Source organism: Physeter macrocephalus, chromosome 2, assembly GCF_002837175.3.
Source record: "Physeter macrocephalus isolate SW-GA chromosome 2, ASM283717v5, whole genome shotgun sequence".
Lineage (NCBI taxonomy): Eukaryota > Metazoa > Chordata > Mammalia > Artiodactyla > Physeteridae > Physeter > Physeter macrocephalus.
The window spans coordinates 132,143,954-132,163,310 of record NC_041215.1 but is presented as its reverse complement, the minus strand read 5'-3'; the positions used below and the strand labels follow the sequence as shown (position 1 = coordinate 132,163,310).

The 19,357-nt window shown below is 50.5% G+C and overlaps 1 protein-coding gene across 1 annotated transcript in view; it reads right to left on the bottom strand.

Moving 5' to 3' along the window:
• The window catches only part of LOC114484707 (ephexin-1-like), a 34,372-nt gene that overhangs the window by 14,289 nt on the left and 726 nt on the right, over positions 1 to 19,357 (bottom strand). The gene's annotated exons all lie outside the window — the stretch shown is intronic.

Sequence of the window (19,357 nt, the reverse complement as noted above, 5' to 3'; positions counted from 1 at the left end):
GGGCCCCAAGCCCAGATTTTGGACTGAGTAGGGCCAAAGTGGGTCCCAGGGATGTGCATGGCATAGACTGTCCTGGGTGATGCATGGGCTCCAGTCTGTTCATTCCAGTAGGTGGGCTTTCTCCTGGGCCCACAAGGTCACACATGCAAACAGCGTTCATCAGACACTTCTTCCTCTGTGCCTGCTTCCGTGTAGGCTGATGGCTTCACACGAAACACAACCAAGCAGAAGAGATTCTGCAGGTGACACAGGGCAGGCTTCTGCCTGACTGGAGGAGATTTTAGAGGCGTTTTGGAAGGAGACATGGACTTGCCATCTTCCCCTTGGAGTTTCGATAAACATTTGGAGGCATCACCCTGAGCTGGAGCTCCCGGGTAAGTACCTAGAGGTGGCACGTCTGGTTGCCTGTTAGCTTCCCGCACAGAATAGACGGGTTGTGGGGGTGGGGATGACACACTTCCCTGGTGGCTCAGTGCTTAGGAATCCGCCTGCCAAGGCAGGGGACACGGGTTCGAGCCCCAGTCCAGGAAGATCCCACATGCCGCGGAGCAACTAAGCCCGTGTGCCACAACTACTGAGCCCGCCTGCCTAGAGCCCGTGCACCACAACAAGAGAAGCCACTGCAAAGAGAAGCCCGCGCACCGCAATGAAGAGTATCCCCTGCTCGCTGCAACTAAAGAAAGCCCGCGTGCAGCAGTGAAGACCCAACGCAGCCATAAATAAATAAATAAATACATAAATTTATTAAAATTTTTAAAAAAAAGAATAGACAAGAGGGCTGGGGAGAACCGACATCTTTAAGGAAAACGAGGGGCTAGTATCCCTCCAGGAGGGCCAAGGTCATCCTCATAAGGAACACTGTTTTGAATCTACTCTGGCCCACAGGCAGATAGGCCATGGAGCAGCAAAGCCGCATTCTGTGGTTGTCAAGGTCCTGAAATGTCTCGCCTGGAAAACTCCTTGGCAGGTGAGGCAAGATTCTTCTTTTGGCCTCCAACCCCGCCCCCCAGAGTCAAGCATCCCCAGAATGTCTTTCCTTGTGCAACACTATTTCCCGGTATCTCCTCCAAGATAAACGCATTGTGAAGGTAACTGAATGAGGCAGCTTGTTCTCTGGAAATACTACCTACCAACCAGGGAAAAATGGGAGCCGCAGCGCTGACCGAAGATGGCAGCATTAGTTTTAGACGTTTTGGTCTACAGCCCCTTTCTGGTTTTAATTAGCCAGCTTGTCCTGTTGTCTATTGAGGCCACTTTTAGGTTAAATTCATAAAACCTGTTGGCCAAGGATAAAAGAATGCCCAGCTTTTTATTTTCTGGAGCCAGGAGTGGACCCCCAGATCAGCCCGACTTCAATCAATTATTAGGCTATACAATGAAGAGGGAGGTGACACTTCTATTTCACCCTGTCGTATAGTTTAAAAAATCTTTTAAATCTAAGTATATAGTAGAATACAGAAAGTGCCCATATTCTAAGTATAGATACTGATAGTTTACACACTGTAACCACATCCAGAGCCAGAAAGAGAACCTCATCACCACTCCTGAAAGCCTCTCTGCCCTTTCCTCCCCAGCCCCCAAGGGTAACCTCTGACTTCTAACACCATGGACTAGCTTTGTCTGTTTTGGTCCTTTGTGTAAGTGGAATCGTTCAGAATGTTCTCTCTTGTGAGAACATGTGACATTAGGCCTGGAGACCCATCCACGCTGTTCCACGTCGTGAGGACAGTTTGCTCTCTTGGCTCTGTGGTTCTCATGACGCAGCGGCCTCAGAATCACCTGGAGAGTTAACTGCAGATTCCTGGGTCCCACGCTGGAGTTTCTGATGCAGGAGGCCTGTGGCCAAGAATCTGTGTTTCCAACAAGTTCTCAGCTGCTGCCGCTGCTGTGACCACACCCTGAGAACCACCCCTTTGGTCTGGCAAGTCCCCTTCCCCTGGAAAAGGACATTATTGCTGCCTCCGGAAATGGTTGAGGGGCGACACTGACCCGCAGGCCTGGGGGCGGGACGGTGTGGAGGCCGGAGCTGGTGTCCTGAGCTGCTGCTAGTGGTCTGCCGGAGCGGGAGAGAGGAGTCAGCTCCTCCGCTGGCCTGTTCCTGACAGGGGCTGCTGTGGTTTATGACTCTTGGTTTATGAGCTGGGCACACTTGAGCCAGGGCCTTCTGGCTCCTTCAGGAGTGGGTGGAATGCAGTGGAGATTTCCAGACCGTAAGCTGGTCCCACACTGGCCAGAGGCCCCAGCATCCGGCTGCACACGGCACCAATCAGCTCCTTCCCTGCCCAACTCGTGCTACTGTCACGGACTGGACACCAGGCCTCCCCAGGCCTCAGAGGGGCCTTAGGTGTGGGCTCTCCTTCCTTCTCTTTCCTCCAACGTCTGGCATCCTCCCCAACGGAGATGCGAGTGGACGAGGGTCCTAAGGCCCTGCCTCCGTCCCTGCTAACTGGTCACATGCACTCCTGTTTCAGCGTCGTCCCTGACCTTCTCTTCTCCTGCTGCCCCCTCTCTTGGGATCTCAGCCTCTTCCGGGGCCTTAACCACTGTTCCTCCCAGAGGCAGCCGTGTCTGATGGCCCAAGGCTTTGCCCAGAATCACCGTGGGGCCACCCACATGCGGACCCCACGCGGACCCACAGGCAGACGCCACGCGGACCCCACGTGGACCCACATGGGACCCCACGTGGACCCACACGCGGATGCCACGCGGACCCCACGTGGACCCACACGCAGACACCACGTGGACCCCACGCGGACCCCACGCGGACCCACACGCAGACGCCACGCGGACCCCACATGGCCCCACATGCGGACCCCACACGGACCCACACGCGGACGCCACGCGGACCCCACGTGGACGGACACGCGGACCCTACGTGGATCAACACGAGGACCCCACGTGGACCCACACGCGGACGCCACGCGGACCCCACGTGGACGGACACGCGGACGCCACGCGGAACCCACGTGGACCCACACGCGGACGCCACGCGGACCCCACGTGGACGCACACGCGGACGCCACGCGGACCCCACGTGGACGGACACGCGGACGCCACGCGGACCCTACGTGGATCCACACGAGGACGCCACGTGGACCCACACGCGGACGCCACGCGGACCCCACGTGGACCCACACGCGGACGCCACGCGGACCCCACGTGGACGCACACGCGGACGCCACGCGGACCCCACGTGGACGGACACGCGGACCCTACGTGGATCAACACGAGGACGCCACGTGGACCCACACGCGGACGCCACGCGGACCCCACGTGGACGCACACGCGGACGCCACGCGGACCCCACGTGGACGGACACGCGGACGCCACGCGGACCCTACGTGGATCCACACGAGGACGCCACGCGGACCCACACGCGGACGCCACGCGGACCCCACGCGGACCCACACGCGGACGCCACGCGGACCCCACGTGGACCCACACGCAGACGCCACGCGGACCCCACGTGGACCCACGCGGACCCCACGCGGACCCACACGCAGACGCCACGCGGACCCCACGTGGACCCACATGCGGACACCACGCGGACCCACACGCGGACCCAACACAGGCCGCAAGTCCTCCCCTCTGTCCGGGAGCGGCTGTGCTAACAGGAAAGAAGGAGACTCCTGGTCACCCGCAGCCACCGCCCCACCCTGGTCTCCGACAGGGACAGGACTCAGGCTTGAAGTGCTGAGGAGGACAGCGGTGACCTGGGCCGAGGGTGGTGGCTGCGACAAAGCCCCCTAGAGGGGAAATGCCCCGAGCTGCAGACACCATGTCCTTGCTTCCCAGAGAGGATCAAGGGTCGTTTTGTTTCAGGCACTTTTCCTTTAACTCATTTGATCCTCACACAGCCCTGGGGAGGGAGGGTACTATTATCAGTCACATGTTAGAGACTCATGTCTCAGGATTCAGAGAAACTTAGTAACCTGCCCAAGGTCACACAGCTGGTAAGCGGCTGAGGCGGGATTTGAACTCTGGTCTTGCAGGTCCCAGAACCCTGCCACCCCTGAGAGGAGAGGAACGAGCACAGGGGCGGGTGGAGGGACTGCCTTGGGAGGTGCAGCATGTGCTTAGGGAGCAAGGAGGAAAGCAAAGACCAGGGGCAGAGCACACAGCAGGGGACAGAAGCAGGAGCCAGGACAGACAGGCCCTGTTCTGTCCGAGGGCCAGGCCAGCAGGCTCCCTGGGGACTCACATCTGTTCAGCACCCTCTCCAGCCATGCTGCGTGGAGCCTTCATGGGGAGCCCTGGGCAGTCTGGGGGCAGAGGCTCAAGCCAGTTACAGGGCTATCCTCCCCTAAGTGGGTGGCCCACGCTTACCCATTTGCAGGCTTCTCAGTGAGTGGTGAGAGGGCGGGGTGGGTAGCCCCCTACCAGCTCACTTCTTGTGCACCCCAGCTAGTGCTGGGTGGTCTCCTTCCTTCCTCCAATGTCTAAGGCTGAAGCCGCAGGGCCCCCGGGTAGAGAGGTATGCCCTCCCAGCGTGTCCAGGCAGGGCTCCAGGGATGGGTCTCCCTGGGCCCTCGACACACCCTCGACCCTCAGCTCCCCGTCTGGAGGAAGATGGTACACATCAGGCTCACATGGGCTTGAACTGGTCAGTCGTGTCCTGGGTGGGTTCTGTCTACTCACATGCCAAGCCCGCTCCCTGTGCTGGGCTCCAGGTCATGAGGCAGAGGTGGCCCCCTCTCGCTCAGGGCCCCAGAGATCTGGCAGGAGGGCATTTCCTAACATTCTCCCTTCATCACAAGCACGAGAGTGCCCCTCCTCTGGCTTCTCTTTCCTTCTGGAAGCGTCTCTCATGTGTGTAATGAAAGCGCAAAAATTAAATTGGATTATGGTGCTAGGCATCGCATCAACACCCAAAAACGATACTCCTAGGCAGCTCTTTTTACTCTTCGCCACTAAATGAATGATCCACTTGTTTAAGTTGTTTTTACATTTTGGTGTTAAAAAGACTTCAAGATTATAAAATGTATATAATGTTCAAAATTAAAAACCGGCATAGAGTTTGAAAAAACCAGATCTACAGTCCATGAGAGCCTTGGCTCTGTCCTGGTGAGTGGAATCTATGCCTTGTCTCTGGGGACTGGCTGGTGGCAGCTCCTGAGAGCCCTGTCCCCTTTGGGCACCACAGTGACAGCAGCTGCTCTCAGCTGGGTTGGGGAGGAGAGGCCTCAACCTACTTTCTCCAAGTGAAGTGAGAGCCAGCCACTGCAGTGTTGTCCCGTTGTTAAGAGAACTTTTACCTAATTCACGGACGCTGACACTCTGTCACACGCCCCCGTCACCAGACAGGCTGTGAGCAATAGGAGAGAGTGAGCTGGGAACAAGGGCCGCTCCTCCCGGGGTGAGCGGCCTCGGTTGGCCACCACCCTTGGCAAGCTCCTGCCCACCTGTGGGCCAAGGCCTGTGGACCAGCCAGAGGGAGGCGGGCCAGGGCACCCGAGCTCCCAGTCACAGTGCAAAACAGACACTGCATAAAAGCGGGCGATGTCGTCTCCGCAAGCCAGACAGGGATCTTTTATGTGTGGGAAGCTGTACTCTCTACACTGGGTCTTTGTTGAGTTCTAGCAGTAGGGCCGTTTGCACAGTGGAGCTGCCGTGAACTCATCTATCGACCCAAATTCTGAAGGATTTATAAAAAGGCCTGCTAAAAATGACAAGACCAACACTGGTGTCTTAGTCAGCTAGGGCTGCCTTAACAAAATACCACAGTCTCAGGGCTTAAACAACAGAAATTTGTTTTCTGCCAGTTCTGGAAGCTGGAAGTCCAACATCAAGCATGGTCAGGTTCTGGGGTTCTGATGAGAGCCCTTTTCTTGGCCTGCCACCTTCCTGATATGTCCTCACATGGCCTTTCCTGCCCTGTGTGTGTCCGGAAAAAGAGAGAGAGGAAGGAAGAGGGGGAGAGAGAAAACTGTCCTCTTCTTAGAAAGCTACTAATCCCATCAGAAGGGCCCCACCCTCCTGACCTTATTAACCCTACTACCTCCCAAAGGCCTCATCTCCAAATGCCATTACATTGCAGGTTTGGGCTTTCACGTATGAATTTTGGAGGGACGTGAATATTCAGTTCATAACAATTGGCAAAAGAATGAAGAGGGTACTTGCATCTCTGATTGGGAAAATCTCAGTCCCACCCTGATTTCTCAAAATGGTTCTGGGGCACAGGTATTTGTACAGAAGGCAGCCATCCTTCCCTCCTCCTGCTCCGGGACCCCTTCCTACGGTGTCTGCTCCATCCCCAGCCCTGGAGGGGGAGGACCCTGAGTACCACTGACCCCAGCCTCCCGGCCATAGCTGTCCAGAACAGAGTGGACCTTCGACCCTGGAGGAGTCAAGCCAGAGGCTGGGCTGACCCAGTCACGTTCCCTCTGCCAGAGATGAGGATCGAGATGGAGATCAGGCCAGTTAGCAGGGGCTCTGGGCTGGATGGCCATGGGGGTGGGGCAGGTATTTTGAACTGACCACGACAGGCCATGTATATGTGTAGCAGGGGCAGCTGGTGTGGAGACACAGACACACACACACACACACACACACACACACACACACACACACACACACACGGAGGGAGAAGTAGCTTTCCCATTTCCCATTCCTTGTTAGTCCTCAGCAACGACAGGCCATGTATATGTGTAGCAGGGGCAGCTGGTGTGGAGACACAGACAGACACACACACACACACACACACACACACACACACACGGAGGGAGAAGTAGCTTTCCCATTTCCCATTCCTTGTTAGTCCTCAGCAAGCTGGGGTCTTTGTTTTATTCTACAGTTCCTTGTATTTTTCCAATAAAATCTCTTAAAATTTTTTTCTTATCGCAGATTGAAGGGGTTCTTGTGCACTTCTCCCCCGTCGTCCACAGCTGGACTTCCCTATTTGTGTAGATTTAGGTTTTTACACTGATTTAGGACGTGAGGTTGAACTGGTCAGCTGTGTCCTTGTGGGTTGCATCCACTCACCAGCTGAGCATGGCTGTGTTGCCCCTGTGCTTGGCCCCCGATCTTGAGACAGACGAGGTCTCCTTGCAGACTTGGGCCCCAAAGGGCCAGGAGGAGGGAATTTCCCCACATCCCCCATCAGCCTAGAAGTGCCCCTCCCGCGGCTTCTCTTTCCCTCTGGCACCTTCTGTGGTCTCTGCAGTGCCGGAAGCATTCCAGTTGCATCTGCCCGCCTCCTGGCGTGATCCTGTGGTTTCCCACGGCCCTGTAGGTAGCAGGGAGGCGATGCAGGCCCTGAGGAAGTTTCACCCAGGAGGTTAGGTAAACTGAGGCACGTGGAGGCCTGGGATCAGGACCCGAAGAGTGTGCCTGAGCCTGGATGGTCCAGAGAAGGGCGTAGGAACAGCCGAAGAGAGCAGAGGGCCGAAGGAGGTGGAAGGCGACAGAGCCGTGGTGGCCGCCGGGGCAGAGGGGCTGAGGTTTCCTTGTGCGTTTGGGTGAGTGGGTAATTCAAGAAGGAGATATTTTAAAATACAAACAACAGTGACAGAGTCATTGAGGGACTGTAATTTCTTTGAATTCTCTCTCATCCAAAATAGTCACGGGATTTGGATAAATCTAGACGGTCTCCTCTGCTCCTCCCAGTTGCATGGGATTTGAACCAGCGGCTGGTTTTAGGAGGTACAGCAGTCAAACAGCAAAAAATGTATAGTTATGTGTCTTATGTATGTTAGAAGAAATCCAATTAGCACATCAAAACTGAGATTTCATAGGTATTAAGGCTTAGGATGAAAATAAACAGAGAATTTAATTTAAAGCCAATCTAGACAATGTTAATAGCACAGGTGGTACATGGATATGGTAAGAATTGTCAACGTGGAAAGTAAATGATTGACATCCTGGAAACACTGAGTTGAAATGACTTGGATGGACCAGACGGCACAGAGCTCATTTCTCTTTGAACTGAAGCTTTCTTCCCTCTCTCTGTGACCACGGTTCCTAAGATGTGGCCCCTCTGAACAGCAGCAGCAGCACCTGGGAGCTTCTCAGAAATGCAGATTCCTGGCCCCGTCACAGACCTACCGGAAGCCCCGGCGGGGGAGGGGGGTGCAGTGGGGGAGGAGGCATCAGGCTGTACCAAGCCCCCCAGGGGTTCTGCTGAGGCACCGCTCCACCTCAGGGAGTCTGGCAGTCTGGGAGCGTGTGCAGGAGTCTGTCTGCGGGGTCCCAGGCTTTCCTCAAGCCCACTGCTCTCGGCCACCCCATCTCTCTGGTGCTTTCTTGCCGTGTTCGTGAATCCACGCATTTCACTCATAAATTACCCCAAGCTTGTCAGGTGGCCGGCAGGCCATACCCAGCGTGTACAGGACAGCTCCGGTGGGTGTTTGGGGCCTCCCCGTACCCGGGAGACACTGGAGGACCCAGCTGGGGGCCGCCCCCGACCACGGCAGCACTGGTGCCCTCTGCCTACAGCCTGTATCCCTGTGTGCTTCTGGTCCTTCCTGAATCCCTGCTCTCTCTCCTCTCGGCTTCTCCTTTCATCTCCTGAATGGGCTCCGGCCATCAGCCCTGCCTGGTACCAGCCCTGCCTCGCCTGCCTGCTCCTCCGAGCTCTATCCTCTAAGGCTCCTCCCTGGACGGCTCAGCCCTACTCGTTCCTGGGGGCCCGAGAAGCCCGTCCACACACAGCCCACCCCACCGGAGTCCACGGAGACTTCCGTGCGTGCGTTGACCCCTCCTCCGTCAGTAAACGCTTACCGAGCATCCACGTCCCACTCCTGGCCCCGGGGATGCAGAGGTGCAGGGCTTGGCGCAGGGAGACGGACGGTCAGCAGGGTACATGAGTGCGTGCCAAGTTGAGGTCTCTCTGGGCTGCAGTGGGCCAGCCCCACCCCAAGCCCCACCTGTGGGCTTCTTTGACCCCCCAGAACTTGGTACACACCATAGATGCTCAAATCACGTTTACCGAATATCGAAGGTGGTGCCCCAGGCCGGCTGTACTGCTCCAACTTGGCCACCGCTGTGTTTCTACGCCCCACTTGCACCCTGCCCAAGTTTCCTTTTGTTCCAACAGACCCAGGGCTTAATATGTGTTGGCATTTTCTGACTTCACCTGGGCCAGGGCAGACAGATGTCACCGTCCATTTCATGGTCACCGTGCAAGACAGGCCAGCGAGCCAAATTGATTTCTCCAGCAGTACCCCCTTTACTCTCTGCAGTGACAATGTCTACCTTCTCGGGACCTCCAACCTCCCACCCTCTGTCTCTGCCGGCCGCGTCTCAAACATCAGAGAGGAGCTCCTTACCATGCCCCACTACAGTCCTGCCTGCCCGGCCGTCTCCTCCTCTTTCTTCCTCGGACTCGGCCTCCCCCCAACTTCACCTTGCCGAGGACCGTCCCCTCCTACCCCCTTTCTGCCCGCACCTCCTCATCTCTCCTGGCACCTTCACATCTGAGCATCCGTGTGCAAACCCCCAACTTTCTCTTGTGCCTGCTTCCCTCCACCCTCCTCGAGTCTTGACTCAGGGCTGATCTAGGCAGGGATGTGCCCTTCAGCCCTTGAAGCGCCCTGTCCTCCAGCGACCAGGGCCCCCTTCTCCTTCTAGACGCTAGTGGAGGGCGCTCACCTGGATCACTAGTGCAGAAAAATGAGGTAGTTGCCAGAAACGCCAGGAAATGCCCAAACCTGGTCCTTTGAAATAGGACAAATTGCATCCCCCTGCTTACAACCCTTAAAGGGCTTTGGATAAAACCTGATTTCTTTCCCCAGGCTCATCCGGCCCCCACCTTCCCCTCCATCTCCCCTTCCCCCTCCCTCTCCCCTCACTGCTATGCTGTTCATGAGGCTGGACTTCACCGTGGTTTCCCTTCCTCGGTTCTCTCAGGGGTCTTTCTTTCAGGCTACACGGACCTTTGGCTGAAGCAAAGGCTTTCTCCCAGCCCCTTTCCCAGAGCCTGGAGTCACTCCTTAAATGATTTTTATTGACCCTGCCCCACAGGGCCTGGACCTTTATCCAAGCCGCAGTAGCTGTGCCTCACCCCTGCCACCTTCTCCTGGGACTGGAGCTGCACCTGCCCCTCACACGCAGCATCTCTCTGGCCAGCTCGCTTGCCTCTAGCTCCCGCTCCCACACCCAAGTGGACGGTCTCCTCCAGGCAGACCAGGGCCCATGAGGGTGAGGACGCAGGCTCAGGCCGACACCAGGTGGAAGAACTCCCAGACCGTCTCACCAAGATGGGAGTCATGGGCCAAGGATTGTCTTAGGGCCAGGACCTCTGCCCCAAAATGAAGGGCTGGGCAATTTGTGACAGGTGACACCCTTCCCATGTGCTACCCCATCATCCTCTCAGGGAGCTGGAAAGGGCTTCATTGGTTTCTCTCATTTTAAAGATGAGGAAGCCAAGAATCCACCAACAGACGTGCTCAGGGGCACACAGATAAGGCATAGCTTTCCCCCAGGGCTCCCAAGCATCTATCTGCATGCAAAGCCTTCGTTCCTACTGGAAATGGCAGGTCAGGTGCACACGGGTCACCTTTTCCTGTTCCTTTGCCGTGACAGACATTGCTAATCAATCACAGAACTTTCCCCCTGTAAGCCTAGATTTGGCCTTGTCCTCAGTAGATTCTTTGGGCAGCTGACAGCATGGATCAGAGCCAACACATGATGGATCCTGCCTGCCTTTTCTGGAATACCAACGTGTAAGCTGGTCAGCTCTTCGACTGCCAGAGCCTCCCACTGGACTTCCTCATCCTCTCCTGAGGCTGATGGGTAAACCCTGTCAGTCTGGCCTGAACCTTCAAGTTTCCCCTCCCTCATCCCCATGCTGCTCCCTGAAGCGGTCGGTCCTGGGGCTCAGAGTGTCCTGTGCTTATAGCAGGACAGCTCCTCTGATGTGTCCCTACGTGGGGGATGGAGTAAGGCAGCAGTGCCCATGAGGCTGTCCCTACACACCGTAGGCCCAGCCCTGAGTACCAGCAGGAAGCAGGCACGCTGCCACACACCTCCGTCCAGGTTCTTGGTTGCAAGGAAGTCTTTCCTGACCCCCTGGATTTTTCCTCCGAGGTTGGAATAACCATGTGCTTGCACCACAACCCCTTCTCTGAAAGAACTAAACCCTAGAGGTGTCACAGAAAGACCTCTTTGGGCCTCAGCCTGCTTGGGATTGGGTAGAAACATGCTCTGGGCATGTTCAGATGTTCAGGGGACAAAGGGTCTCATATATAAACACTGGAATTGCCAGAGGGTTTGAACAAAACAGCAGACAACAGTGATCCCGCATTTGTCAGCCAAAGTTAAGAACTATAGATCTGTGTAAACATGAACATTATGTGAAGTTCATTGCAAACAATCTATATTACATGTTATACTTTACTTTTGATAACATGGCTTTAGCAATTAAAATTTTTTCCAAAAGTCATCCATTGTTTCCAAACATGTCAAAGATATATTTAAGAAAACTCTAGTATCTCTTGGTGGTTTGATGAATAATGCCCACTTGCCCACCCCACACCAGAATGTTCATGTTCCAATACCTGGGACCCGTGAATCCGTTACCTTATATAGCAAAAGGGTCTTTGCGGATGTGGTTAAGAATGTTGAGATGAGGAGATTGTCCTGTATTATCCAGGTGGGTCCAGTGTAATCACATGGGTCTTTATAAGAGGGGTCAGAGAGATTTGAAGGTGCTGGCTTTGAAGAAGGAGGAAGAGGCCACAAGGCAAGGAATGCGGGCAGCCTCTAAAGATGGAAAAGGCTCCCCTGGAGCCCCCGGAAGGAAAGCAGCCCAGCCCACACCTTGATTTTAGCCCAGTGAGACCCATTTTGGATTTCTGTCTTCCAGAGCTGTAAGATGATAACACTTGTGTTGTTTTAAGCCACTAAGAGTATGGTCATTTGTTATAGCAGCAGTAGAAAGCTAATACACTCTTCTTACAGATGGTTCATCCACTATTGATTTCCTCAAATTCCTTTCACACCAGCATCTAGTAAACCAGTTTTTAAAAATTTTGGAGCATTGGAACATCATACTAAATGGAGAAAAGCTGAAAGCCTTTCCCTAAGTTCAGGAACAAGACAAGGATGCCTACTCTCACCACTTTTATTCAATATAGTATTGAAACAGCATGAAGAACATTGACCATCTTAAGCTGGTTTTGCTCCCTTGAAACAGGTTGCATAACCCCTGGAGTTATTTTACAGAGACAGGGTTCCTTGCACATGTGCAAGACAGGAACCCATGTCTCCAGGATGACCCCAGAACCAAGAATCTTCGGTCTACAGAAAACAAAAATAGAAATATTGCCACCAGAACTCTTTACGAAACGAGAAGTCCTTCAATAAGGAAAATCTGGCTTCCAGCAGCATGAGTAGCTTATATGGACTGATTTAAGACTAGCCAATTAGCTTCCAAATTTGAAATCCCCTAACTTCTTAAATTTTACCCCAAACCCTGGACTGGGGAGACAGATTTGAGATCTGCCTCCTGTCTCCTTACAGGGACACCTCGCAATAAAGCTCTTTTCTCAAAAGCTGGTGCCATAGCATTGGCTTCTGTGTGCATGGGGCAGTCAGCCCTTGCTGGATAACAGTATTGGAAGTCCTAGCCACAGGAATCAGATGAGAAAAAGAAATAAAAGGAATCCAAATTGGAAAGGAAGAAGTACAACTATCACTGTTTGCAGATGACATGATACTATACATAGAAAATCCTAAAGACACCACCAAAAAACCCCTACTAGAACTCATCAATGAATTTGGTTAAGTTGCAGGATTCAAAATTAATATACAGAAATCTACTGCATTTGTATACACAGCAAACTATCAGAGAAATTAAGAAAACAATACCATTTACAATTGCATCAAAAAGAATAAAGTACTTAGGGGTAAATCTAACTAAGGAGGTAAAAGACCTGTACTTGGAAAACTATAAGACATTGGTGAAAGAAATTGAAGATGACGCAAACAGATGGAAAGATAATACTGTGTTCATGCACTGGAAGAATTAATATTGTTAAAACGACCATGCTACCCAAGACAAGCTACAGATTCAATGCAATCTCTATCAAAATCCCAGCCACATTTTTCACAGAACTAAAACAAATAATTCTAAAATTTGCATGGAAACACAAAACACCCCGGATAGCCAAAACAATCTTGATAAGGAAAAACAAAGCTGGAGGTATCACACTCCCTGATTTCAAACTATAATAAAAGCTGCAGTAGTGAAAAGAGTATAGTACTGGCAAAAAAACCAGACATAAATCAATGGAACAGAATAGAGAGCCCAGAAATGAACCCACATTTGTATGGGCAATTAATCTACAACAAAGGAGGCAAGAATATACAATGGGGAAAAGACAGCCTCTTCAATAAGTGGTTTTGGAAAAACTGGACAGCTACATGCAAAAGAATCAAATTGGACTACTCTCTCATACCACACACAAAAATAAATTCCAAACGGATTAAAGACTTAAATCTAAGACCTGAAACCATAAAACTTCTAGAAGAAATCATAGGCAGTAAGTCCTTTGACATTGGTCTTAATACTATATATATATTTTTGGGCTATGTCTCCTCAGGCAAGGGAGACAAAAGCAAAAATAAACAAATGGGACTACATCAAACTAAAAAGCTTTTGCACAGTGAAGGAAACTATCAACAACATGAAAAGGCCACCTATTGAATGGGAGAAGATATTTGCAAAAAATATATCCTATAAGGGGTTAATATACAAAATATACAAAGAATTCATACAACTCAACATCAAAAAAGCAAACAACCTGATTAAAAAATGGGCAGATGGTCTGAACAGACATTTTCCCAAAGAAGACATACAGATGGCCAACAGACACATGAAAGGCTGCTCAACATCGCTAACCATGAGGGAAAGGCAAATCAAAACCACAGTGAGATACCACCTGTCAGAATAGCTATCATCAAAAAGACAGCAAATAACAAGTGATGGCAAGGATGTGGAGAAAAGGGAACCCTCGTGCACTGTTGGTGGGATTGTAAATTGGTGCGACCACTGTGGAAGACAGTATGGTAGTTCCTCAAAAAATTAAAACTAGAACTCCATACAATCCAGCAATTCCACTCCTGGGTATTTATCTGAAGAAAATGAAAACACTGATTCTAATATGCACTAATATGCACCCCTGTGTTCATTGCAGCATTATTTACAATAGCCAAATATGGAAGCAACATAAGTGTGCATCAATAGACGAATATGGATAAAGAAGATGTGGTATATATATAGATATACATATATATAAATACACACACACACACACACACACACACTCACACACAAAATGGAATATTACTCAGCCATAAAAAAGAATGTAATCTTGCCATTTGCGACAACATGGATGGGCCTAGAGGTTATTATTATGCTAAGTGAAATAAGTCAAACAGAGAAAGAACAGTAATGTATGATTTCACTTATACATGGAATCTATGAAACAGAACAAATGGACAAACATAACAAAACAGAAACAGGGTTATAGATACAGAGAACAAACAGGTGGTTGCCAGAGGGTAGGAGGGTAGGGAAGGGAAGAAATAGGCCAGGGAGATTAAGAGGTACAAATTTCCAGCTGCAAAATAAATGAGTCAGGGCTATGAAATGTACAGTATGGGGAATACAGCCAATACCTATGTAATACCTTTGTTTGATGGCATATTGTAATTAGACTTACCATGGTGATCATGTGGAAATGTATAGAAATGTCAAATTATGTTGGGTAACAGGAAGTAACATAGTATTGTAGCCCAATTATACTTCAAAAACAAACGAACTCAGAAAAAGAGATCAGATTTGTGGTTACCAGAAGCAGGGGATACGGAAAGGGGGAATTGGAAGAGGGCACTGAAAAGTCAAAAATTTCCAGTTATGTTATAAGATGTAACGTACAACATGATAAATAGGACACTGCTACGTGTTATCTATGACAGTTGTTAAAAGCATAAACCCTAAGAGTCCTCATCGCAAAGGAAACTATTTTTTATTCTATTTCTTTAATTCTGTATCTATATGAGATGATGGGTGATCACTAAACTTATTGGGGTAAACGTTTCACGATCTATGTAAGTCAAATCACTATGCTGTCCACCTTAAAGTTACAGCGTGCTGCCTGTCAGTTACATCTCAATGAAACTGGAAGGAAAAAATGTTGGAGCATTAGGTTTTTGCCAGAAACAATGTCTTCGCTTACCAGGAGATATTTACTGGAGGAAAATAATCATCGAATCCAATGTGCTGACTCCTCGAGGGAAACATTGCTGGGTGTGTGGTCTTCCTAGCTGACCACAGGCAGACATGAGTGGTGCCGTGGAGGAATGGGGTTCCTTAAATTTGGACAAGCTCAGAGCCCTTGAGGCAGATTGGGCCAACTCTTCAAAGGATGCCCACTCTCTTTACGTTTGAGGGTTCTTGTGTACGCACTAGTGTTTTGTGCTCAATTCTCTAACTATGTGAACTAATAAATTCTCTCCCTGCTACTTTTATTTTTTTTTTTGGCTGCACCGCACGGTTTGTGGGATCTTAGTTCCCCGACCAGGGATTGAACCTGGGCCCTCGGCAGTGAAAGTACCAAGTCCTAACCACTGGACCTCCAGGGTACTCCCTCTCCCTGCTACTGAAAGTCAACTTCTATATTGGAAAAAAAAAGAAAAGGTCCATTTTCTTTCTCAACTCCCATTGGGATAGTAGTAATAGAACCACATTCTACTCACTGGGTAGTTCATCTTCAATTCATTCATCATCTCATTGAACACTCAGGGCGAGCCTATACAATCATTATTGTCCTTGTGCCATGTCCTCCATTTTCACCGTAGAGAATGTGGAGGTTCAGAGAGGTTAACTGACTCAGCCAAGGTCACACAGCCAGCAGGTGGTGGAGGCAGCCTGGCTCTGGCAAAGTGATAGACACTGACCCAGCCTGGGCCTCTGTTACACAAGTACCACCTTGGCCTCTACAGCCTGTGGCCACTGTTAAAAGACGCTGCACACCTACCCAGGCTACTTTATTTTGACAATTTCTGTGCTATTTCACCGATGGATACACAAATCAGCTATAATAATGTTTCTCCAAGCATAGCTTAGGTGGATCTGTTTACCTTTGATTGAGCAACAAGATGGCTTCATTTTGACCCCAAGCTGGAATCTCTCCCTGTCTTACCCGTGACCTGGAACCCACTTTAGCCGACTGCGAGTGACTTTGATCTTGACTCTGAACCAGTGCCAAAGAAGGCAGAAAACTGCAGAAATTTAGTTCTAGGCGACTGCTCTGATATTTCAGGCACCAGGAAAAACTGTCCATGTGCCAGATGCCTTTTTAATCCAGAAACAAAGAACCTTAAAATCATTTTTAAGTTCAACGCTAACTTCCTAAAAAGGAACTTGGCAGACAAGAGGGCTTTCCTCCAGTGTTCAAGAATCCACAAAGGAATGTTGTTGTCACTCAGATGAGAGCAAAAATATCTTTATAGATGTACTCACTTTCATGAACAGATTTACATCCAAGAGAGCATCATGTAAAGCCCATCATGCCAAGGTTTTATAAATTTAAAATACTTGGAAGCTTTTTGTCCCATTAGTGGGGTTTAATGGGAATCTGTTTTGGCTCCAGAACGCCAAATGAATCAGCTGTGAGTAGGAAATTGGGCTTTCTTAAATCTTCTTATTTGGACAGCAGTAAAGGGGCAGATGCAGCTGAGGGGCTCGGAATGAAGGTGGAGAGCTTGGGAGAGGGGCAGGGGCTCTGCGCATCTTATCACATCTTACCATGGTATTTGCGGCACCCCAAGGGTGCCACAGATACCGACCGGCTGGATGAGGTGTTCTCTGAGGAGACCGTCTGCAAGGAGCACGCTGCCGTGGTGGATTGAAACACGGAGATAAGCAGGTCATACAGACCAGCACGTGGGATTGCACAGTGCTCCCCGAGTCAGCCACCCGAGACCAGCCCTTGCCACTTCCGGACAGAGCCTGGGGGTCAAGGTCCTTAGATCCAGCGTGCCTGCCTTCCTCATCCCTGCTGGTCCCTCCCCAGTGGCTCCCAAGCGTCTCTGAGCCTTTTAAGGCATGGTCCAAGCTCTTGTCTATTGGAGAGTCTGTGTTTTGAAGGGTTTATCTCTGATAGGAAACATAGTCATTAAATAATAAGGAATCAATGTCCCATTTTAAACTCTTCAAAGACCTGGATAATTGATGGTCAGAGTTCCTAGCTGTAGGAGACACCACTGCTGGTGCACAAACCTCTGGCCATAAGTGAAGGTGATGGAGGCAAAGCCAGCTAGTGCTGGAGTATGGACGTGAGGAATGGGTGCCCCCTGAGACATGCTGGCCATGTGGACCCCTGCTGTGATCTCTGGGGACCTTTGGGGTCCAGGCCACATGGGTTGGGGCCACCTCACCACCACCTTGCCTCTGCTCTAGCAAACCTGTTCCATCAGCATCCTTTAAACAGGCCTCCTGCTTCCCCAGGTCCTTGCCTCTGCTTCCGCCATCACCAGGCCCTGTGGGGCTCCTGTATCACCTTGTTGAAACCCTGCTGTCCTTTCTCTGGGAATGTGCTCTCTGTAAAAGAGTGCTATTTAAAGAACTTGCAACGTTCAGTTGGGGTTAAGCGTGGAAAAATTAGTACCTTATTTTCCAAGTTAGGGAGACTTACTTCATAATACATAAAACCCTACTCATCAGCTCTTCTCCTCTTGTAAAATAATTAAGAAGTGAAGTTAGGTTGTTTAGTGATGCCCAGTTCAAAGGCCACCTCCTCCATGCAGGCCTTCCTGATATCCCTCTGAGGATCCTCATTTTTTTTCCATTCCAAAGGTGAGGCCAATTAAGGTAGACACCTTACCTGCCCCAGGTGTTCGGGGATTATTTGTTGAAAGAACAAAGGAAGGACTTTTGTCTTTCTCGGGGGATGCTTGGGTAACCTTAGAGCAGCAGTGTTGACACCTACTTAGGGTGGCAGTGGGCTCACGGACATGGGGAAAGGACCGGTCCCGGTAGATGGGCTGTCTGATGCAGGACTGGCGGGCTCGCTAACTGCTGAGACAAACAGTGGCTACAGCGTCCACGGTGGAGCCAGCAGGGCGAGGCAGCTAGATCTGGCCTCCTCCTCTGAGCCTCTGGGCTGGTTCGTCCACTAGTGTAAGCTTCCTGGGCTACCCTTGCAGAGGTCAGAGAGGTCTACAGGCAAGTTCTTAAAGCAGTGGTCTTCCTCCATCTCTGGCCACTGTCATTAGCATGACGCCCTGCCTTTCCCGGGGAGCTCCTCCAAGAGAGGGTTTTCAAGAGAATTTGGACTCCGGGAAGGGGTGGAATTGAGGGTGGCATCAAGGAAGATGGTCTGTTGTTTGTTTTCACGGACCAGAATGCTTGAGACACCCCTGGAGTCCCCGATTTCTACTGCTGCAGGGTTAACCAATGCCAAGGGCAGCCAGGACAGGAGTGAAAAGGGAAGAGAAAATTTGAGTGCAAAAGCGGAGAGGGAGAAGGGGAGGGGAGGACAAAGATGTGATGGGGGGGCGGGGGCGTTGGGACATTCCCACCAGCCGTCTTAGTGTGTTAACCTAAGCATTTTTCCAGTTACCATTGTCAGAACTCGGCAGAACTGTCAGAAGTATAGGAATCCACAAGTCCCAGTGCTGTGTAGCCAGGGACTGTGTGAACATCCCAAATTTTACTTTATTTTATTAATTTTTTTTTTTTGCTAGTACAACTGATACAATAGATCTTTTTTTAAAATTGAAGTATAGTTGATTTACAATATTATGTTAGTTTCAGGTATACAGCAAAGTGATTCAGTTAAACGTACATTTTTTTTTCAGATTCTTTTCCCTTATAGGTTATTATAAAATACTGAGTAGAGTTCCCTGTGCTGTACAGTAGGTCCTTGTTGGTTATCTATTTTATATATAGTAGTTATATATATAACTACTAATACATGTTAATCCCATACTCCTAATTTATCCCTCCCCCTCTTCCCCTTTGGTAATCATAAGTTTGCTTCCTATGTCTGTGCATCTGCTTCTGTTTTGTATATAAGTTCATTTTATATCATTTTTTTAAGATTCCACATATAAGTGATACCATATGATAATTATCTTTCTGTCTGGCTTACTTCACAAGTATGATAATCTCATGATCCATTCATACTGCTGCAAATGAACAAACTTTAAATCAAGGTCGAAAAGAACAACCTACCATCGCCACATCCAAGAAAACTATGTCCCCAGACATTTGAATTGCACCAGGCTTTGGCTTGATGCCAGATGGCGGTGCAAGTCCAGAAGGTTGGGGGGGAGGGTGGCGCCCTCTGAGACGGTACCCTGAGCAGCGTTGCAGTGGGCTGTCACTTCACCACTGTGACTTCCGTTCCCC